This window comes from Prionailurus viverrinus, chromosome B3 (assembly GCF_022837055.1).
Source record: "Prionailurus viverrinus isolate Anna chromosome B3, UM_Priviv_1.0, whole genome shotgun sequence".
NCBI lineage: Eukaryota > Metazoa > Chordata > Mammalia > Carnivora > Felidae > Prionailurus > Prionailurus viverrinus.
In genome coordinates, this window is record NC_062566.1 from 8351008 (window position 1) to 8373987 (window position 22980).

The 22980-nt window shown below is 46.2% G+C and overlaps 1 protein-coding gene across 3 annotated transcripts in view; it reads left to right on the forward strand.

Moving 5' to 3' along the window:
* The first annotated feature begins 644 nt into the window (after positions 1 to 644).
* The window catches only part of MCTP2 (multiple C2 and transmembrane domain containing 2), a 239124-nt gene continuing 216788 nt past the window's right edge, over positions 645 to 22980 (forward strand). For 2 of the 3 annotated variants that reach the window (XM_047862403.1, XM_047862406.1), the window contains exon 1: positions 645 to 788. The gene's annotated coding sequence lies outside the window, so the exon portion shown is untranslated. Of the gene's footprint in view, positions 789 to 12272; positions 12351 to 22980 lie in introns of those variants that run through there. The other variant, XM_047862404.1, reaches the window with a different exon arrangement.

Consider the following 22980-nt stretch of genomic DNA (forward strand, 5'->3'; position numbering starts at 1 on the left):
TCAAGGGAAAGGACCAAAGGGCAAATATTTGCTGAACTCCTTCGCGCCAGTCATCGGACCCAGCCGGCTTAAAGGGTCCCTGCATACGAGTTCTCAGCGCACTGGGCACGGAGATGGGCCTAATGTTTACAGATGAGGAACCAAGGTTCAGAGAACAAAGAGCTCAGCGCATCTGGGTGGCCGCTTTGCACCCACAGTCGCGCCCACGTGGCACGGGCTGGATGTGGTGCCTGGTATCTCCTGCCAGGGTCAGGGTGGTAAACACGGAGGTTGCGCCCTCCCCACCGATCCCTTAGGGAGCGGTGGCACCCTGGGGCACTCCTCTGCGTATCCGCGAAGACACGGTACTCTGCGATGACAAGTTCGCAAGTCACAGCTGTCTCCTTGCCTCACTTCGCACTAAAACGCGGGTGAACTCCGCGCCCAGTCACCGCCACGCTGCTGGGACGCATCTTCGTTTTCTTGGCAGCCGGGCCAGACGAGGCAGCTCAGCGTGATCTCTTCCTCTTCGCCCCGCGGGTGCCCAGAGGCAGCAGCCGCCAGAGCCACCAGGGGCCGCGCCCGCGCTTAGGTGGGAGGTGGCTCCAAGGTGACGCGCGGCCACCTCCGCCCCCTGGAGGCGGGGCTGGCGGGCGGGGGCCAAGGAAGTCGCACGGCCCCGGAGGTGCCCTCGCCCCCGCCGCGTCCCGGCTGCTCTTGCGCCTGCGAGTGGCAGCCGCGGCGGGTCCCGGCAAGCGAGGGGCGCGCCTTGACCCCTCGGCAGCCCCCGGGGACGCAACCTCGGACAGGTGAGGGGCGGTGCGGGGCGCACCTGGCAGCGCGCGCGGGAGGGGCGCGGGGGCGCCGCCTGCTCTCTCCCGGGGTGGGCGTCTGTGCTCCCCACCGAGGTGAGAGGGGCTGGGGACCCTGAGGGCTCAGGATGGGAATCCAGGGAAACTCCTTCCCGGGACCCAGAAGGTGTGGCAAGGACGGGAGGCAGCAATCCGCGGCGGCTAGTCCTGGAGAGCGCACGAGGGGCGGGCAGCCTGCCTCGGGAATTCTTGGCTTCTGAAAAGGCACACCTTTGGCCCCCTTTGGGCGCAGTGGAGTCGGTCACCGCCACCTCCCGGGCTCTTTCTGCAGAGGTCAGCCCCTCATTTGGGTGGGGTTTGACGCGCTCCCTCCGTGGAGACCTGGAGGTTCTGCTTTGGTGCCTAGCGCAGCTGCACGACAGCTGAAAGCTTTAGAAGACTTCTCTGGGTTACAGAGGGGTCTCTCGCACGTTAAAAAAAAAAAATAAAATACGGTGATGGTGAACTTGAGAGGCGATTGCTTCAGCAGTTAGTTCCCCAGCGCTCTGTCCATTTGTTAGGCAAATTGGGGGCGCTGATGGCTTTTAGAGATGGTTGCGTTTCCTTACAGGGGTGAAAACATCTTAACGAACTTGTGTGCGGTGTCTGAGGGTTTCGGCGGCGTGTGGGTCCTTACGTTGAGTGTGCGCTGGAAGTTACCTCGGCAAGGGCCACTTACGGCTACCAGACAGCTTCCAGGTGAACCCTAGAACTTTACAAAACCTGCTTCCCGAGAAGCGGAACTTCAGGCAGACAGGTCTATGGATTATGGTTTCCATTAGCGTTCATTTTTTGTTTGGGTCAGCAGCATTTGAATTCAATAAGTATTTGTTGTCTGCCTGTTAAGGGCGAACCTCTGCGGGAGCCAGGTTGGTGTGCTTTTGCTAGCACGGGTATTGGGACGAAGGGGGCATTTTAGGGCACTCGTTCCTCACAGGTGGGTGTTTAGAAAGGGCAATGGCACAGGGACGCCTCTTTAATCTCTGCTAATAAGCATTTAAGTGCAGGGAGAATGCAAATCTCTGAAGACTGTCATTAGCCTGGCCTGCCACCCACCCGACAGGGACAATCAAACCTGTTCTTTAAAATAAGATTGTTAAGGATGCATTCTGCGCCATGCACCATGCTGGGCACTTTATCTTGCTGCATAAAATACACACCATAGGTATTCTTCCCCCCCCCCCCCCCCCCCCCCAGTACAGGCAGGGAAGAATTCAGCAGTTTGTTTAAGGTTGTTAGAGCACCTGAGAGTGGCAGGTAACTATGTCCGAGGGCAAAACGCCTACTTTTTCAGTACTCCACAGTGCTGTGAGGCCAACAGTGTAAATCTGGCAGATTGAATGGAATGGAAAATAACTCAAATTTATATTCGTAGAACAATCCACATCCTGGGACTGAAGGTCACTGTCGTGTATGAGTGTTGCTTTTATTCTCTTTGTGTGGTTGAACCATGGTCAGTCTGGGACAAGAAGATGAACAGCTTCTTTCTTTTTTTTTTTTTTTTTAATACAGAATTTATTATGTGTCTTCCTTAACATATTTTTAAGGACCCAACATATCCGACTGGGACAAGTCAGTAAAACTTTGTAGGCATTCCTTGTGTATTACGCGTTGAGGTGACAGCCAGTTTTCATATTATTCATAGCTTTTAACATTTTTGCAGCTGGATTTCATATCTTACAGATGAATGGAATCCATCGTCGTCACCTAGAAAGGACTTTGTGTGTATAAATCTATAATCATACATGAATATACATAACATTTACTTTATTTTATTTTATTTTTTTATTAAAAAAAATTTTTTTTTCAACGTTTATTTATTTTTGGGACAGAGAGAGACAGAGCATGAACGGGGGAGGGGCAGAGAGAGAGGGAGACACAGAACCGGAAACAGGCTCCAGGCTCCGAGCCATCAGCCCAGAGCCCGACGCGGGGCTCGAACTCACGGACCGCGAGATCGTGACCTGGCTGAAGTCGGACGCTTAACCGACTGCGCCACCCAGGCGCCCCGACATTTACTTTAAAAGATGTACCCATTTTTCCTTAAATCTCTGTAAGTGTAGAGTACTGCAGTGTGCTTGTTTGGGAAGAAATCCTAATATCCCAAGTTTAGCCTTTGAGTAAGAATGATCCATAACAGCTCATAATTTCTTTAAGTTCCTGTAAACCACAAAAGTGATTTTCAAACTGCAGTTATACTGTAGAGGATGAGAATGACAATAGGCCTTTGAATTTTAAGTAATATTTCAAAACTTGCTTTCTTAAAACCTTCCTTTTGATTGTGAGTAATTACACACAGAAATTGAGGGGTTTCGTGTTTAAATTATCTAAAGGTGTTGAAAATAAAGTAGTGGGTTTTGTTGTTGTTGTTGTTGTTGTTGTTGTTGTTGTTGTTGTGTGGGTATGTGTGTGTGTTTAAGAGAGGCTTTTTGCCTGTGTTGAGACAGTCAGGTGGGATCTTCTGCCTGGGTTGTGCCTGGCACAGTTTTTATTTTCTCTATCTTCATTTGACAGTGAAACTGATAGGCTGACAGCACACCTTGAAGTCCTCTTTAGGAGTATTTGAAATCCTGCCTAGAATGTGTTTGTAGAATTTAGGAGTATTTGAAATCCTGCCTAGAATGTGTGCGTGGCTTGGTGAGATGCTCTAATGAAGAGGCAGAGAGTGTTGAATTAGAGAAATTGCCAGAAAAGCCAAAGAGCCCAGGAGCAGAGTCTGCATGAGATGTGAAATGGGCAGATCTCAATTTTCGATCTGGGGATGCTTTTTAGGAAGAATAATGCAAAACTTGTTAGGAAAGTGGATGCTTATTTAGAATGGAAAAAGAAATGATAACCATTTGCTGGAGGTTCCTGTCTTCGCTGAGATCTCTCCAATTTTCCACTTCCTCTCCAGCTGCTTTTGGGGAGGGGCACTTTTCCCTATTCTCCGCCCCCCCATCCCCAGTCTCCATCCTCTCTCCGCGCACAAAAGCAGATCCCTACCCTCTGTGGCTCCTCGCTCCCCAAATTCACCTCTCCGCGCTGTGTACCTGCTGAATTTTGTGGTTCATATTGTGCAGATTGTTGTATAAATCCTCCAATCAGTGTTCTAGGTGTGTAGGATGGTTTAGTGTTGGTCTGGCTGTATTTCATGGACACGAGACACACAAAAAACTTCCATGCTGTTCCGCCATCTTGGCTCCCATCTCTCTGCTGAGATCTTTTTGGGCAGTTTACCAGAAATACTTATGCAAAAATGCTTCCTGATTGCAACCCTCTCTCCCTGAGAACACTTAGCATCTCCTAGCAGCTCGTAGCCCTCATAGGGGCCAGTAAGAGGCAGGAAGTTGAAACTTCACTACCTTCATAGAGTAAGAGACCAAGTTGTGGTTGGAGGGAGGCAAAGGACTCATGGTTGGCTGAGTGGAGTTGAGGCCGGTGGCTGGGGTGGGAGGGATACTGGGCTTATCGGGGACTCGGCATTTCATACCTAGTGATCAGTCCCAAGAGGAAGGCCCAGAGCTGGACTCCAAGACCTTTCAGTTTGCTTGGCTCTCCCAGTCACCATTTACTGAGGGTTTTCTCTGTCCCAAGCACTGACTCTGGTGAGGTCCTATTTGTCACCGAGCTCCTGGTGTCATGGAGCTGGTTTCATTATGACAGCACAGTGTCGTGGGTGCTGGCCTAGAGCCTGGAGGGCTCCTGATTGCTTGAACTGAGTTTGGAATTGTTGGTGGAGTTAGTGAGATGAAAGGGTCCAGGGTGGAAGGCTGTAGAAGGCCTGGAGGTTTGGACCTACACGCTTCCTCCATGGTTGCCGTGAGGCCCCCTTGGTTAGTGCTTCTCAACGTGTCCTTCCCGACCAGCTGAACGCACCCGCTGGGATTAACTTCTTAGAAATGCATATCCTCAGGCCCCATCCCGGGCCCCCCTGAATCAGAAACTCTATGTCTGGAGCATAGCAGTCTGCCCTCCTGATGATTCTGGTCTATGCCAAAGTTTGAGAACCACCGCTCTTCGTATTTACGAGCACTGTTAGGGCATAGACGGAATAAGGGGAGCATATAAGCTCATATATTAGGATTGGCATAGAGGTATCATTTATAGTATGATCACTGACATTTATTGAGCACCTAGATTGTACTCAGGCGTTGTGCTAAGAAATACGAACTCTTTTAATCCTGAATACAACCCCACAAAGCGGGCCTGTTGACACTTCCATTTAATTTGAGAAAACCGAGGCCCAGAGACACCAGGGTAATGTCCCAGGGCACACAGCTGGAAGGCGGTTCAGCCAGGATTCAGGCGCCTTCCCTCTCTTCCTGCCCGGGAGAGTTTGCATCCGTGTCCTTGCTGTGGGCGGGCATTGTCGGAGAGGCTGGAAGGCTACCTGGAATGGCCCTGTTTAACAACCCACGGTGATTTGCTCATCACTTGGGGTCAACAGGCTTTTCTTTAGGGACACATTGCCGGAGGACAGAGGAAGAATTGTGTCAGTCCCTCCTAGTGTGAATTTCTAAGGTTTCCTAAGCAAGTGGGCACGATTGCATATATACGACGAGTAACACGGAAGATGCCTCTTTCCCTGGCATGATTATGGGCTCATATGGATTTCTCCTGTGGGTGACTGTGGAAGGTGGCCTTGTTTTGGAATGTGAGCTTCATCTATTAGCACGGAGGCCTTTCTTCCAAAGGCCAGTTCCCTGCCCAGGACACAGAGGGCTTAAAGATGATGGTGTGTTTGTCCATCATGTCCTGGAAGGCATCTAGAAAACCTATGCTTGCTTTGCAAGGTCACGGTTGTTTGTTTGGTTGGTTTTTTTCCTGAAAACAATTATTCCCCATAATTTTGTACATTTTTTAAAAAGTTTATTTAATTGGAGAGAGAGAACGAGCGAGCGTGAGCAGGGGAGGGGCAGAGAGAGAGAGAGAGAGAGAGAGGGAGAATCCCAAGCAGGCCCTGCACTGTCAGCACAGAGCCTGATGCAGGGCTTGAACCCATGAACCGAACCGTGAGATCGTGACCCGAGGAGAAATCAAGAGTTGGATGCTTAACTGACTGACCCACCCAGGCGCACCTGCAATTTTGTGCCTCTTATCATGGAATACCTCCATCATTTCAGGCAGCATGAAAAAAACCAAACAAACCACACAGCTATAGATGTGAGTCCATGTGTGAGTGTATCGAACGATGGTTTGCCTTTGGGTGCGGACCTCAGGTTACCGTGTGTTCGGTTCCCGTCCGGAGACAAATGCGTAGACCAATGTTAACTTGAGTCTATGGCAGGCCATCTCAGCCATGCATTCGTTCATTCACATGGTCATTTGCTGCCTGCCTCGTTGCGCTAAGTGTTGATATCAGGCACTGGAAGGAAATACGATGGTCGCTGGACAGGTGTGATCCCCACAGAGGGATAGGGACAAACTCGCTGTGCAGTACCTTGGCTGAATGGAGTCAGCTGCCCTAATTCTGGCAGTGAGTCAGTGCGAATGGAGTTAAGAAGTTATATTAGTTCAGGAGAGAGATTGCAGGGCTTGGCTGAAGGCAATAGGGAAGCAGGGGTGTTTGAAGGCTGGGGAGGTATCTTGGACGTGGCAGAGGTGACCAGGTGGATGTGGGTGATGGGAGAAAGGGAGTATGGGGGCTGAGGTTTGTGCCTTGGGCCCCTAGGTTGGTGCCAGCGTCGCGAGTCAGGACTAGATTGTTTTCAAAGAATAATAATGAGTTTTGTGGACACTGTGAGTTTGAAATGTCTGGCTGACTCCAGGGTAGAGGTTTGAGTGCATTGAATAATGCAGCTGATATAACAACTGAATAATTCAAGGGGCTGAGTAATATCAACAATTGAATAACGCCGTCTCTCCCAAGGAGAGGGCATAAGCGAGAAGCAGGTCGCAAAGGAAACGTGGACATTTCTCCTGGCAAACGCAGGATAGGAACAAATTCCAGTTCCTTGGATGGGAAAGGTGAAAAAGGTTTACTTCCGCTCCTTCTTTAGAGGGTGGAGATAAATTCTCTGCTCACTTTGGCCTTTCACGTGTTTGACAGCCTGGCCCGTGGGAGGAGGGCTGTGGGGTGGAACAGCAAACAAGGGCAGGAGAGTGACAAGGGGCTTGCTGAAAAGCTTGCTTTCAGAATTTGAGTCCATGTAATTGTCATAAGGTAAAATGCTTACCATCTATCCCCTTAGTTATTTTCTCTTGTTAAAAGCACTCATCTATCACATATATATATATATCATGTTTATTACAGATTAACTCATTGTATCATTTGCTAGGTCATACAGGTTGGCCAATGCTGTTTGGTAGATGCTGCTGATGCCAATATTATACGATTAATGTCTGTGCAGAATATCAGGTGGGATTAGGTGGTCAGAGTGGAGCCAAAGGCTTGTTTAAAGCATGTGTTCCAAAGTGGTTGACATGAATAAGTATGTGTTCTTTTTATCCAAAGGCTAGTAGTTGAGCCTATATTACAGGCAGTATGTGCTAAGGTTTTTGTTGTGAATCAGACAACAGGCCAGGTAGCTCCCTGGCCCCTGAGAGTTTACAAAGATGCAAAGTCGGATAGCTTAGCAAGTGACTACAGTAAAGCGTGCTGTTTGCACAAGGTGCTAGCCAAGTACTGAGGGGCGGCCTCCAGAGATAGGGCTGTTTACACTTAGCAGGAATGGTCAGCTGGCGTTAGCCAGTGGCGGGCAGAGATCCCTCTGGGCCGGGGCCCCAGCCTGGAGCCAAGTTTGGAAAGAACAAAGAGGTTGTTTTCAGAAGTTGCTGGATGAATGCTTTTGAGGAACTGCAAGGTTACGAGCAACTGTGTCCATTAAAAGTCAGAAATCTTCACGGGAGGTTGTGACCTGATCAGGAAAACTAGAAAAAGAAAGTATCGAACCTACCTGTGTGACTGTCACCGTGTTGGGATCCAAGATGCGAGCAAGGTGGCGCTACATAAATAAAACAAAAACCAGACCGAACAAAAATAATGATTGCGGTGATAATGTAATAATTTGGGTTTTATTTATTTATTTTTTGGTGGTGGTCGGAAGGGGACTATTTTAGACATTATGAAAGATGTTGGGGTCTAGTCTGAGAACTTAGTATATCAGAAAAGGTCTCTAGGGGCGCCTGAGTGACTCAGTCGGGTAAGTGTCCAACTTTGACTCAGGTCACAATCTCAAGATTCGTGAGTTCGAGCCCCGCATCGGGCTCTCTGCTGTCACCACAGAGCCTGCTTAGGATCCTCTCTCTCCCTCTCTCTGCCCCTCTTCCTCTCTCTCTCTTTTTCTCTCTCTCTCTCTCTCTCTCTCTCTCTCTCTCTCAAAAATAAACATTAAAAAGGAAAAAAGAAAAGAAAAGAAAAGGACTCTATATTACCGAGACCACAGTAACCAACATCATTGCTCTCACTGTCTTGACTAATGTAAAACATTCCATAATTATTGTACATGCGGGTTCCTAGGTTTCTAGTCTGAAAATGGCCTTTGGGATCAGTCTTCCACCTCCTGTTGCTTCCTCCTGAGTAAGGCGGGGCCCAGAGGTCCTGCAGGCTTGCGTACCTTCCCTGTCTGTCTCTCTGGCAGACCTGTCTGTCTTTGTTTGTCATCCCACTGACAGGCTTCACTTGGACAGGGATTCTTGTCTGTTGCTGGAAGAGGCCCTATCGTGAACTGTCTCCATCCTTTCTCGAAGTCTTTGTGCTGCTCTCCATCCGTATTTCCTCTTTGGTATGTTTGCCGTGCACTTTCTTCCAACATAGTTGAGTGTTGGTGATTCTTGGAGGAATCTTGGGAGGAAGTCGCTTTCAGCACTTTCAGGCCTGTCTAAACAGGCAGAATTTCTCTGGTATTTCTTTCATTCTCTTAGGTCTGTTTGAGCTGGCACAGAAACATTTAGCTTTTTTTTTTTTTTTAATTTTATTTATTCATTTTGAGAGACACAGAGACAGTGTGAGTGGGGAGAGGGAAAGAGAGAGAGAGAGAGAGAGAGAGAGGGAGAGGGAATCCCAAGCAGGCTCTGCACTGTCAGTACAGAACCCTGCGAGGGGCTCAAACTCTCAAACTGTGAGATCATGACCTGAGCCACAACCAAGAGTCGGATGCTTAACTGACTGAGCCACCCAGGCGCCCCCAAAACACGTAGCTTTAGGAAGGAAGGAGAAAGAAGGTTCTCAGGAAGTTTCTTCTGTTAATATTTGAACCAGAAGACATGGCAGAACGGAGAAGGTACATGATGAATTGTTTCTAAACATCGTGAACTATTTATGTGATTAAACAAAAAGAGTTTGAACATGTAGGTGCGGCCCTGGTCATTAATAACAGATTGGTATATGGTTGTTTTATTAACTACTTCCTTTCTGACTTTCCGCTTTGTATCAATTTCTGCCTTTATCACCATGAACTTAAGATTATAAGTCAATGCGTGGGGCGCCTGGGTGGCCCAGTCGGTTAGGCATCTGACTCTTGGGTTCGGCCCAGGTCATGATCTCATGGTTTGTGGGATCGAGCCCTGCATCAGGCTCTGTACTATTCGTGTGGAGCCTGCTTGGGATTCTCTCTCTCCCTCTCTCTCTCTTCCTCTCCCCGATTATCTCTGCCCCTCTCCCACTCACACTCTCTCTGTCTCTCTCCAAATAGATACACTTAAGAAAAAAGATTGTAAGTCAATAATTGATGGCTTCGTTTTTGTGTTCATTGCCAATATGTGCCTTTTCATCGATGTTTTCTCTTTTAGTGGAAGTTTTTCGTTTTCCCTGGTTTATAGAACATTCCAACAAGTGCCAGCTACCTGACACGCTGAGCTGCTGGGTGACAGCATCATATCTCATTCTCAGGAACCCTGCTGGCTAGGAGACGTCCCCATTATATAGATGAGAACACTGACAATCAGAGAGTAAGTTGTATAGGGTCACCTCGTTGGTTGGAAATTTAGTTTTTTCCCGCTACTATTCCATCCCAAGAGCCAGGGCTATTTTAACCATTCCACTCTGACTTAGTTTCCGGCGAAATTGTTTCACCCCAAAACTAGAGAGTCTCCAAGACCCAAGACATCTACCATTCCAGGTATTTCTGTGTGTTGTGGGTTTGGAAGCAACTGCTTTGTGCTTTCCCAGGCTGAGTGCAGAGTTGCAATGCTTCGCCCCAGAGGCTGCTTTAAAAGCCACATCGATAAAGCTTTGGAATCCTGCTAAACCCTGTTCTGGAGACGGATTTGGCAGGATCTTGATAAATGAGACACTTTAGAGCAATTTCCTGCCAGGAGATTGTGCATACACGAAGCTAGACACCGTGGAAAGGTCTCTCTCTTTCATCTGACCCAAGTGATGCCTTAAACACATCATTGTTTTAGTAAATTTGTGTAGCAAAGCAAGCAGTCCCTTACGTGTAAACCCTACGGTTAATTCCACATGAGAACAAACCCCTGAGAATGACTTCACTGTGTTTTATGTTTTTGAATTGATGTCAGCTTTTAAATATATACAGATGTTGACATTTTAAAGCCCAGATAAAATTCTTGCGGTGCTGTTGATTGGACCTGGGTGCTTTTCTGCTAGTGGTTCATGTGTCAGCATTAGGCCCCAATGAGATCTTTCAGGGGTCCACGGTGCACAGACGCGGTTGATATTCTGGTTGATGGGGGCTTGCAGGAGCTAGAGTTACTCTTGCTGAATAGTCTGCCTGTCCCCATGGGGACTTCTGAGATACCTCTTAGGAACCTTCCTTTAATCTAGATAGTCTGTGTTCTCTTGGAACACAGAAGGAAGTAGAAAAATAACATATTTCAGGCTCTGTTCATTATACTTCCTTTAGGGCTGTATTTTGCCTTTCCGCTAAAGCTGCAGGGCATAACCAAAGTTGCCCAGCACCTGTACCCTCCTGTCCCACCCACAGCCTCACGCACCTTTGAGTAAAGCACTCATCAGTGTTGTCTGTATCCATTCCAATTCGAAGTCAGTCATTTCATGATATGCAATGCATGATGAGCTGTTTTTGTTGTTGTTAAACTATGTTTTTAATGTTTATTTTTGAGAGAGAGAGAGAGGGACAGAGCATGAGCAGGAGAAGGGCAAAGAAAGAGAGAGGGAGACACAGACTCTGAAGCAGGCTCCAGGCTCTGAACTGTCAGCACAGAGCCCGATGCGGGGCTCGAACCCACGAACCGTGATCGTGACCTGAGCCAAAGCTAGACGCTAACTGACTGAGCCACCCAGGTGCCCCCTAAACTATTTTTTGATATAAATTTTGCTGAGCAGTGCTGGGTGTCTTGTTGGTATGATTTTGGTGGTTTCTCTGGTTTGTAGTAACATCCTGAATCTGGCCAGATAGAAGACCAGCCCCCGGTTATGAAATTTTCTGTTGTTTTGTTGTTGTTGTTTTTTGCTAGTGGCTGTGGGTTAAAGTTAACTGTCTTAGTGCTTATAAATCTTTGGTTTTATTGCTGCTTTTAACATTTCTTGATAAGGCATGTATGAAATACTATAGAGCAAAACTGCTTTTACGTCCATATGTATATTTGCACTATGTGCTGGTCTATGAATATTTTTTTTTTTTCCTGGAAATCAGCATTAGAAACTTACTAGTTGTTCCCTTATGAAGATGGTCTAGTCTAGGCTGGGTCACTTTTCATTGTGTGCCTCTGAACAATTACAGTTTCCTAAAGGCATACCTTGAGACAGATCTTGCCAGGGTTAATTGGATGGTGCAATTACAGGCCTTTTTCTTTGGTCCCTAAAATGTCACTTAAAAAAGCTCATCCTTGGCCATGAGAATACTAAAAATACTTGTAATCGGCTTAACTTGTTAAAGCTTTTAAAAAACTCTTGGTATTTAGTTTCAGGTGTTATGAGCCAAGCATCTTCTCCATTTGGGATCAGAACTAGCCCTACAATGCATGCTGCTTGAAGGGATACCAGAGAAGAGGGGCGCCTGGGTGGCTCGGTTGGTTAAGCGTCTGACTTTGGCCCAGGTCGTGATCTCATGGTTCGTGAGTTCGAGCCCCCATGTCAGGTTCTTTGCTGACAGCTCAGATTCCGTGTCCCCTGCTCTCTCTCTGCCTCTCCCCCTTCTCGCACTCTGTCTCTGTCTCTTTCTCTCAAAAATAAACATTAAAAAAATTAAAAACAAATCAATGATAACCGAGAGGAAAGTGTCCAAGTTCTTCTCTCCACTCAGTAAGCCTCCCTGGAGACCATTGCGGGTGTGGGTAGGCAAGGGGTGGGACCACTTAAGAAGCTCCCACCCCAGTACAGCAATGATGGAGTTTCACACTATGACTCCCTTGACTCACCGTGACTCAGTTATTGGGAAGGGCCCCGATTTTGGACTCAGACACATCCCAGGCTCAGATATCAGCTCTGCCATTTTTAGGACGTCAAGTGTCTCCAGAGCTCTGGTTTCTCACTTGTAAAATGGAGTTGCACGCACGTCAGTGGGGGTGATGTGAGTATGAGTAACGGTCCCTGAAGCGTGCCTTGTATATAACGGATCGTAAATACATTCCTATTCTTCAAGGAAAAGGAGGAGGCTGGCTACTTGGCCATAGGTAAGCCTGCAGCAGACATTTGGATAAGCGAGTGCCTCCAGTGTGACGGCAGCTTTTGCCCAGAGATCAGACCTCTCTGTGCTGTTGCTGTTTGGTTCTATGCTGCCTTCTGTCCAGAAGAATGAGAAAAGATAGGACAGACAGCATGCATAGGAGCTGGTAGTAAATTGCAGCATTTCGGAAATTAACTGGAGACACATTCCAGGGAGCAAGAAAGCTGACCTCTCGGTCCGGTCCGTTTTACTCAACCTGAGGCTGTTATTTTTAGAGTTGAGACGCTACCCCCTCCTTTTTCTTTTTTCTTTTCTTAACTTTAGATTTTTACTTTCACTTTTAAGGCGTTCTTCCCTTTTGCATTTTAAAGTAAATCTTGACGTGAGAAAGCTGGTCTTGGGCATGCACGCATTGATTGCATTTTCTTGGTGATTCCAGTATCATTCGATGAGAGCCCCGCCGCTCCTTGGGGAAACCAGACCGTGTTTCCTAAGTATATGTGGATGAATTAATACCTCGGAAGGTTGACTTTGGAAGGTGACACCTAATCAATGGCTTCGTTGGGTTCATAGCCTACGTTTCTGATTGCTTAAAAAGAGAGGGGAAAAAAAAGTATTGATTAGCCAGGATTTCGTGTTTCGATGGAGCCATAGAGAAAACAAAAGCAGTTCCTGCTTTCAAAAAAGTATAGCTCCGTGGAGAGTCGAGATAGATCTTTCTGAAAAGATTATTAGAGGCTCCCTCTTGGGAGCAGAGAGGGTTTTAAAGTGGGAGGGCGAGTTCTGTTTGGACTGAGAAGCGGAGGGAAAATGTGGCTTGGGTCTGGGGAGGAAGTGACCCTCAAAGTCAGGCTGAGGTCGCTGGGGAGAGAAGGGCACTGTTTATGTCTGTTCCGCCCACACCCCCTGGCCTCCTGGAATTTTGCCGGCAGGCCCTTTACTGTGCTGCCCCTTTTAGGAACGACGTCTGTGAAGCAGGAAGCTGGGTGACAGAGACCGAGGGAGGGACAAGGTGGCATAAAGAATGACAACGTAAAGTTGGGCTGCTAGGCCTGCGCGTGGCTCTGGTACCTGTGAACCGTGTGACGTTGGGCAAGTCACTTAAGCTTCCTGTGCCTCAGTTTGCCCATCTGTGAAATAAAGCTTCTGATAGTATCTACCTGATAGGGTAATGAGGATTCAGCGACAACATACCCGCAGTTTGATAGGTGACGCCCCGCCTGCTGTTGTTTTGGTAAACCTCGATGGCGGGAGGCTCGTGTTAGCTCTAAAGAACTAAGACGTGTCATGTTTGCTGACCCTAACGATTGCCCCGTATTTAAAAACGCACTTGCAGGGGCGCCTGGGTGGCGCAGTCGGTTAAGCGTCCGACTTCAGCCAGGTCACGATCTCGCGGTCCGGGAGTTCGAGCCCCGCGTCGGGCTCTGGGCTGATGGCTCAGAGCCTGGAGCCTGTTTCCGATTCTGTGTCTCCCTCTCTCTCTGACCCTCCCCCGTTCATGCTCTGTCTCTCTCTGTCCCAAAAATAAATAAACGTTGAAAAAAAAAAATTTTTAAAAACGCACTTGCATCATTTTAGCTCCACGGGGAGGTTTGTTTCGGATGTTTCTGATCGCTCCACGCCTTTTTCTGGCTGGTAGTCTATGAAATGAGCTGCCAAGTGCACGCCATGAGAGACCCCAGACCGTTGGGTGAGTTCATTTGGGAGCTATCCATCGAAGCTGTGCTGAGACAGGGTATGCTTCATCGAGCTGGCGCTGACATTGACGGGATCCAAGACGTGGGGGAAAAAGAAATCGATACAACCTTTTTAAAAGATAGATGGTTTTAATATGGATAATAGTGTGCTTTACCTTTTCATTTGAGAGATGCGGCTGTAATGGAATGCCATATAAACGCTAATGCGCGCTGACTACTTCCTGATAGTGGGTAACCCCTTTGGGCATTGAGATAAAAAGTTCAGTGATCTGGGCACATGTCACTTTGATGTGTCATAACAGGTTGAGAGACATCGTCTTCAAATGAACCATTAATGAACCTTTAATCTGTGTTTAAAAAAAAACCAAAACTTTCTTAACACACAGGCTTGGTTGTGTGTATATATACGATTCGTTTTATTTCACTCACGGCAGTTTTCCACATTTGCTTTAGACATTTGAATTAGTTTGCAGGTGATGGAATACACGTAAATCGTTGCTTGTGCATATGTCTTGAAGGTCTCCGCTGTTGTCTTTTCTTCTCTTGGGGACGCTAGCTGTCTCAGGACCAAAAGCGATCTCAGCTTACTGAAATCCAAATGTTGATGGGAGGAGGGAACAGTAGCTGGCCTTGTAGACCTGCAGTCATGCCCAGTTTGGGAGCCCTGGAGCCCTTGGTGGATAGTTTCAGCGATCAGTTTATGCGGGCTCCTTTCTTTGCTGGAGTTGACGGGCTTCGTTGTCAACTTGCCGATCGCAGTTTCGTAAAGGTGATACGAGTCGATCGTTCCATTATGAAATGACTGGGGGAAACCCAGATGGGAGGGTGCAGGCAGATAAAATGTGCCCCATCCTCAGCAGGAGGAGCCTCTAAAGAGGGCCTCTAACAAGGCTGTGTCAGGACTGGCTGCCATTACTGATTTAATGGTCTGTACCCAGTGCCTGGAAGCTGCCCGCACAACTTATCACAGAGCAATAAATACGTTACCCAACATCAGTTGATAATGAAACATTTATTAAAAAGCTTAATACAAGTGGAGCTTTTTGGGTTGATGGAATATACCGGTCTCTGTGCAGGCTTGGAGTTCTGGTAAATATCCTGTCACGAGAGTAGTAGAAGGAATCGCCCTCCGAATGAATTCGTTCATTCCCATTCCCTCCAGACTTAACTGCTGTGTGCCAGGTACTGTTCTAGGCGCTGAAGATGCAGGGCTGAACGAGGCAAACACAGTCTCATCCCCTCAAAGGACTTCATTATTATGGGGGGGGGGTGGGAGTGGATGGGGGAAGACCAAATCAATTAATCAGCTAAGTTGGAGGCCATGATGAATGTCAGGTGTGATAAGAGATTATGGCACAGAAGTGCAGTTTCATACTAGAGGGCCAAGGTCAGGGCAAGGTTGAGGATTCAGGTTAGGGTTAAGGTAAGGCTCCCTAAAGAGGCGATGGTTGGTCTAGACCTGAAAGGGCTAAGTGTTTGATCCCTGGGAGAGCAGATGATGTCACTGACAGGTCTGAACCAACAAAACAACATCCCTAGACTTTTACCCCAAATGTTTGCTGCACCCGTTTCCCCCTCGTTGGGGGCTGCTACTTTCTCCTTCGTGCAGGTGTTACTGTCAGACCCGGTACGACTGAACATCATGGAAAGGATGACCACTCCTGGGCGGGGTCTTCACTGTGGGTTCAGTGAGTTATCCTCCTTGCTCACAGCCCACGGTGACAGAACTTTGCATCCGACAAGAGGTCCTTCTCTTTTTACTTGCCCATCACATGGGCTGGTAGGGTGAGCCCAGGGCTGTGGCGAGGTCTGCTCTAGCTTGCCTTTCATGGCTAAAACATACGTAATTTCACATGATGCTGTTAGCTTTTTGGAAATGACACACTGTCCTATTCTCACTCGGTCAAGATTTTACCCACTTGGGCGGCGCCTGGGCGGCTTAGTCGGTTAAGCGTCCGAGTTTGGCTCAGGCCACGATCTCATGGTTTGTGATTTCGAGCCCCATAGCAGGCTCCGTGCTGGCAGTGCAGAGCCTGGTTGGGATTCTCACTCTCTTCCTCTCTTTCTGCTCCTCCCTCCTCGTGCTTTCTCTCTCTCTCTCTCAAAATAAGTCAATATGAAAAGAAGAAATAAAATAAATACAAAAAAGATTCCGTCAACTGTGTCAAGATATGTGCTGGAAATTAGAGCTTCATCTTCTTTCAGAGTGACTCTTTTCCACTATGGATTATTTGTAGCCTTTTTTCTGTCAATTATGAAACTTTGAATTGTATTGGGTATTTACAGAAAATGAACCAAAGCAGCCAGAGCAGCTTTGCGATGGTGAGTGTCTGACTCAAAATCCTTTATGCTCTGGAAACTCGACCCTGCCACAGGGGCCTCAGTTGGTTCTCTGTTGATTAACTCTAAGTACAGAGCAGTGTATTTTGTCTCCTTCAGGACAGAAAATACTGGTAATACAGAATTAAAACTTTATAGGAAGGCAACAATTTACAAAATATTAAACCCAAACCCAGATGCCATTCAAACACTTGTGTAGATAGATATTTATACAGGTTGTTTTCCCTCTGGAAGTTTCTGTTCTGTATGAGATAGTGAACATGAAAACAGGTAATGGCAAATAAATAGGAACTCTAACAGCCTAATAACAGAACAGATTAGCTAAATGTCTGTCGTAATTCCCTGATGCATCTGCACCAGGTGAATGAAGTGACTGCATTCATTTTTAAGAATTTATTTCTAGAACATTCTAAAGCTGTATGCCTGGATTTTACTCTCTTGCCTGTTGGAGCAGAACTAATTAGCTCTGTCGTGTTTTGAGTTGCCAAGGCCTCTTGAGTTGATCATTCTGAGGAAAGTCTTAGAATACTCTTGATTCTTAGATAGGATTTACGTTTTTGATATTAGTGCCGAGAGACAGATGGCAGTTCACTGGCATAGAGCCACTGCTCCCTTTTCTGAAGCCCGGGGCAGATACTCATGCTGATGACTTTGTGTTTCCCGTTGAGTCTCAGAATCATTTGCCATAATCGTTCATCAGGCCACTACCATCAGTTGATCTGGGTTGGCCATCAGAAATGTGGTTGTCATCTAAGATGATTTTGGACTGAACTTTCCCTTTCTGTTGGAGGAAAGTGCACAAACACAGAGCGTGAGTGGGGGAGGGGCAGAGAGAGAGAGAGAGAGAGAGAGAGAGAGAGGGAGACACAGACTCCGAAGCAGGCTTCAGGGTCCAAGCTGTCAGCACAGAGCCCGACACGGGGCTTGAACTCACAAACCGTGAGATCATGACCTGAGCTAAAGTCAGATGCTCAAGCGACTGAGCCACCCGGGCACTCCAGCATGGATTTTCTTTAATATACTTGAAGTCTAAAAGTACATTAAGGCAAATCACTGGGCTCTCCAAAGAACTAACACCATGGAATAGCCTTGAAAACAAATTTATCTAAGTGGATTTATACCTTACAATGGGGGAACTGAGAGTTGTGTAGTTTTCCTTTTATTAACTCAGTGAGGGTCTGAACTCATGCAGACATGAACTCTGCAAGGTGAAATCACTGAGAGAACAGTCATAAAGTTAAGAGAAAACTGGCCTGAAATAATATATTTTGATTTTTTTTTGCTTATTTATAGAATTCAGCGTGAAGGGACCAAGGTAGCACAATCGACACACAGCATAGCCCAACAACTTTGGTACAGAACTGATCCATTTTGGGGGAAAAGCTGTCTCCATTGTGTTATTTTAAGTTTATTTATTTATTGAGACAGAGAGAGAGAGAGAGAGAGAGAGAGAGAGAGAGAGAGAGAGAATCCCAAGCAGGCTCCAGGCTCTGAGCTATCAATGCAGAGCCCGGGGTGGGGCTCGACCCCACAAACTGTGAGATCATGAACGGAGCTGAAATAAAGAGTCAGACGCTTAACCAACCCAGCCCCCAGGCACCCCTCCATTGTGTTATTAAATGTGCATTGATGTTGAGTGTTTATACAGTGAGAGGCAGTAGAAAATGTCCTCATAGTCAAGTTTTAGGAAATATTTTATCCAAATGAGAAGCAATATGTTGATATTTATATAATGACATAAGAAGCGTGGCTAGGGAAAATGATTTGAAAGCAGTGGCCCTTTGATTGCCAGTGGATAATACGGTGGAAATTTCACGTACATATGTAGGCTAGAAGCGTCTCTTGAAAACATCGGGCCACCTCTAGCCCTGTGCTGTCTCTGTCTTTCCTCGGTCTCCACCACCACTCAGCCTGCATGTATTTTTTTTCCTTTTCGGGCACCCGTGGTCCCCTGGGGTACGGACCCTGCTGTAGGAACATATGTCTTATTATTTCACCTAATGAACCTCTTAAACCTCTTAAACGTACCGCTTTACGGATCTGTGTATTCACTCCGGCCTCATCACTTAAGGGATAAAACTTAATGTAGATTTTGTTTCAAATGCTGGTAAACTAAAGTTTACCATCTTAACCATTTTCTGAGCACACAATTCAGTCCTTAAGTCCATTCACATTCTTGGGCAAGTATCTCTACCCTCCGTCTCCAGAACTGTTTTCATCTTGCAAAACTGAAACTCTGTACCCATGAAACCACCATTTCCCATCTTTCCCTCCCCGCAACCCCCACCCCCCAGCCCCTGGCAACCACCGGTCTGCTTTTTGTCTCCACGAATGTGACTATCATGTGGTAGAGTCCTTAGTGTTTGTCCTTTTGTGACAGCCTTATTTCACTTAGTATAATGTCGTCGCGGTTCATCCATGTTGTAGCAGGTGTCAGAACTGTCTTCCTTATAAGGTAGAATAATACTCTGTTCTATGTATGTACTACCTTTTGCTTCTCCATTCATCCAATGATGGACTTGGGTTTTTTCATCTTTGGCTATTGTGAAGAATGGTGCTATGAAGATGGGGTGGTACAGAGAGCTCATCAAGTCCCTGCTTTCACTTCTTTTGGGAATATAACCAGAAGGAGAATTGCTGGAGCATATTATAAGCCTGTTTCATTTTTGGAGGAGCCAGTATCCTGGTTTCTTTCTTTTTATGTTTTTAATTTACATTCAAGTTGGTTAGCATATATTGCAACAATGATTTCAGGAGTAGATTCCTTAGTGCCCCTGACCCATGTAGCCCATCCCCCTTCACACAACCCCTCCAGTAACCCTCTGTTTGTTCTCCGTATTTAAGAATCTCTTATGTTTTGTCCCCCTCCCTGTTTTTATATTATTTTTGCTTCCCTGCTCTTATGGTCATCTGTTTTGTCTCTGAAAGTCCTCATATGAGCGAAGTCATATGATGTTTGTCTTTCTCTGACTAATTTCACTTAGCATAATACCCTCCAGTTCCATCCACGTAGTTGCAAATGGCAAGATTTCATTCTTTTTGATTGCCGAGTAATACTCCATTATGTATATATACCACATCTTCTTTATCCATTCATCCCTCGAGGGACGTTTGGGCTCTTTCCATACTTTGACTATTGTCGATAGTGCTGCTGTAAACATGGGGGTGCGTGTTATCCCTTCAAAACGGCACACCTGTATCCCTTGGATAAATGCCTAGTAGTGCACTTGCTGGGTCACGGGTAGTTCTATTTCTTAGTTTTTTGAGCAACCTCCATACTGTTTTCCAGAGTGGCTGCCCCAGTTCGCATTCCCACCAGCAGTGCAAGAGAGATCCTCTTTCTCCGCATCCTCGCCAACATCTGTTGTTGCCTGAGTTGTTAACGTGAGCCATTCTGGTATCTCATTGTGGCTTTGATTCATTATCCTGTTTTCTGTAGAGGCTATAGCATTTCACATTCCCACTAATCGTACCTAAGGATTCCAATTTGTCTAGGTCCTCACCAACACTTGTTATTTCTGTTTTTCTTAATAGTAGCCCCCTCGATGGATGTGCGGTGGTATTTTCTTGTGGTGTTGATTTGCATTTCTCTAATGATTAATGATGCTGCATATAACTTCTTTTTAAAAAGTGTACTGAAGGTGCCAGGCATAACCTTTTGAATTGTCATTGAAAGAAAATTACTCGGAGAGTCAAGAGATCTGGATTCTAGCCATATCTCTATGCTAATTAGCCGGTTGACCTTCCGTTCCGCTTAACAAATGTTAATTAGGCCTCTGCCAAGTGCTGATAACCACACTGCAGTGCCAGAGAGAGAAGAAAATTTAACCGTAATTTTTCCATTCATGTCTCTGGTTTATAGTTTTTGTTGTGTGTGAAAATGCAACAGCTTAAGTCTTCTCTAGGTTTTTAACACGCAATTTAGGTTGTAAGTATAACTCAGACTCTCTTTAGAGGAGATAGGGTTGCCTTCCATAAAAATAAGGCACGAAAACTGTAACTTAGAGGCGCCCCTAATTAGCCTTTGTAATTTTCTGTGCTGTTTTCCCACGCCAATGCACCAATAATTATAATGGCCACAGTGTCTCTTTGGATTCCTTAATTCTTTTTAATTTAGATTTATGACTGATTTACCCAGAAGAGAGAGCTGGTGATCCCTAGTTAGGGACGGCAATGCAGTCTGTAGGTACAAGCACGGATTTTGTGGTTAGGGAGAAACTGGTTCTAGTCTTTACATGGCCGAGTATCAGTGGAAAAATTGCTTAATCTTTATAATCCTTGGTCTTTCTCTCATGTTTCATGGAGTAATTTTACCCACCTTTGTTATGGTTGTGAGGATTCAGAAAACTCAGACAAAAAGAGTTCAATTCAGTGCGTGCCTGCAGTCACCACACAACAAAGGGTCCCAAGTTCTCACCTACCAACGAATTACCCACTGGATTTGGAAATTTAACAAATGTGGCCGGTGTGTGATTTCTGGAGGTAATTGATTCATATTTGGGTGACGTTGAGATCAACACAACTCACCTTTGCAAATGTTAAGAAAACAGATTTTTCTATTCTGCTAAGGACTAAGTTACAGATATATTTGTTGAATGGATGAATGAATTTAAGCCGTCATACTTGCCCTTATGAGAGTAAACATTGGTTTGCCATTGGTCACAATCTTAAATGTCGGAAGACTCTTCATTTAGAAATGAAGGACTTTACCAGAGAGAATTTCCAAACTCTGTCATATTGCTGTCACATTAAACAAGCGTTGCTGTACTCTTTCTCTAAAGCTTGAAGTTCTCAGATGGGTTTAACCTGACCTTTTTAAAAAAGGTGTGTTAGGCTTGGGAAGGGCCAATGAATATGCTGTCAGGCTTGGCAAAACTGGGATTTATGTACGTTTTACTTTTTAGAAATTTCTGATTGGGACGTCAGACACATTGTCCCCCTTTTTCCCCCCTAAAGACATTTGGTAGGTCATATTGATCCGTATTTTCCAAAATAGTTCTGAACATTTAAAAACAATTTTTTTTAACGTTTATTTATTATTGAGATACAGAGAGACACAGAGCGTGTGCAGGGGAGGGGCAGAGAGAGAGGAAGACACAGAATCTGAGGCAGGCTCCAAGCTGTCAGCACAGAGCCTGACGTGGGGCTCGAACTCACAAACTGTGAGATCGTGACCTGAGCCGAAGTCGGACACTTAACCGACTGAGCCACCCAGGCGCCCCAATAGTTCCTAACATTTTGACCTTTATAGCTACACACTAATTTTCTTGGTGAGATGATCAGTCTAGTCAGGGCTGTTGACAGAAATGATTTCAAATATACCTTTAGGGAAGATAGCTAAATTTCAAGTTTGGTCAGGCAGGTACTTTGGAGACCTAAGACCGAAACGGGATTAGAAGATCTCTTTAGAACTGGTACCATTTTTAGTAGAGAGCTGGCTTTCTTCTCTCCATCTGAGATCTTTGGTAATAGTATCAATTTAGATATGGAGGGCTAGAAAGTTAATTTTTTTTTTAGCAGTTTTATTTTTGACAAAGCACTCCTCACCATCTGATGTAATAAATATTTTAAAGATTATTTATTTGTACCTGTTTTCACCAAATAGTGATACATCCTATTTAGATAAAGAACTCCAAGCATGGAGTGTTCCCCATGGGGAGTCCTTGGGGTGATTTGGTGGGAAGCAGTGGAGAAGGGCTCTGGGCTTATGCAGGACAGTTTTTTTTTTAAATTTTTTTTTTTTTACGTGTATTTATTTTTGAGAAACAGAGTGAGACAAAGCATGAGCGGGGGAGGGGCAGAGAGAGACAGAGACACAGAATCGGAAGCAGGCTCCAGGTTCTCAGCTGTCAGCACAGAGCCCAACGCGGGGCTCGAACCCACGAACTGTGAGATCATGACCTGAGCTAAAGTCGGATGCTCCCAACCAGCTGAGTCACCCAGACGCCCCTGCATGACATTGTTTAGGGTGGCAGGCTATTATTTATTGAGTCACTGGCAAGGATCAGGAAGGGAAAAACTGTCTCAGGGATTGGGGTCTTTTCTGTGAGTGGGATTCTCAGCAGAGCAAAGGACCTTTTCCAAAGGAAGCGTGACCTTCCCGTTTTCTTATTTCCTGAATGGAGGCAGTGGGCGGTGGGTAATGTAAGCTGTGGTGTAGCCTTTGGCATTTCCAGCCGTGGGATGGATCCACTGTTACGGAATTCTGAATAACCAGAAGGCTAAGAAGGAAAAAGCAAATACCAAACAAAAGACCCTTTGATCCTTCACCTGAGCTGGTCCCCCTCAACTCCTGCCGTGGCTTCTTCGCAGCTCACTTAAAACCTAAAGCCTTGGGGCGCCTGGGTGGCTCAGTCGGCTAAGCGTCCGACTTCGGCTCAGGTCATGATCTCCTAGTTCATGAGTTCGAGCCCCACATCGGGCTCTGGGGTGACAGCTCGGAGCCTGGAGACTGCTTCAAATTCTATGTCTCCCTCTCTCTCTGCTCCTCCCCTGCTCATGCTCGGTCTCTCTCTCCTTCAAAAATAAATAAAAACATTTAAAAAGAAAATTAAAAAAAAAAAAACCTAAAGCCGTTGCTGGCCCCACAACTATCTCTGA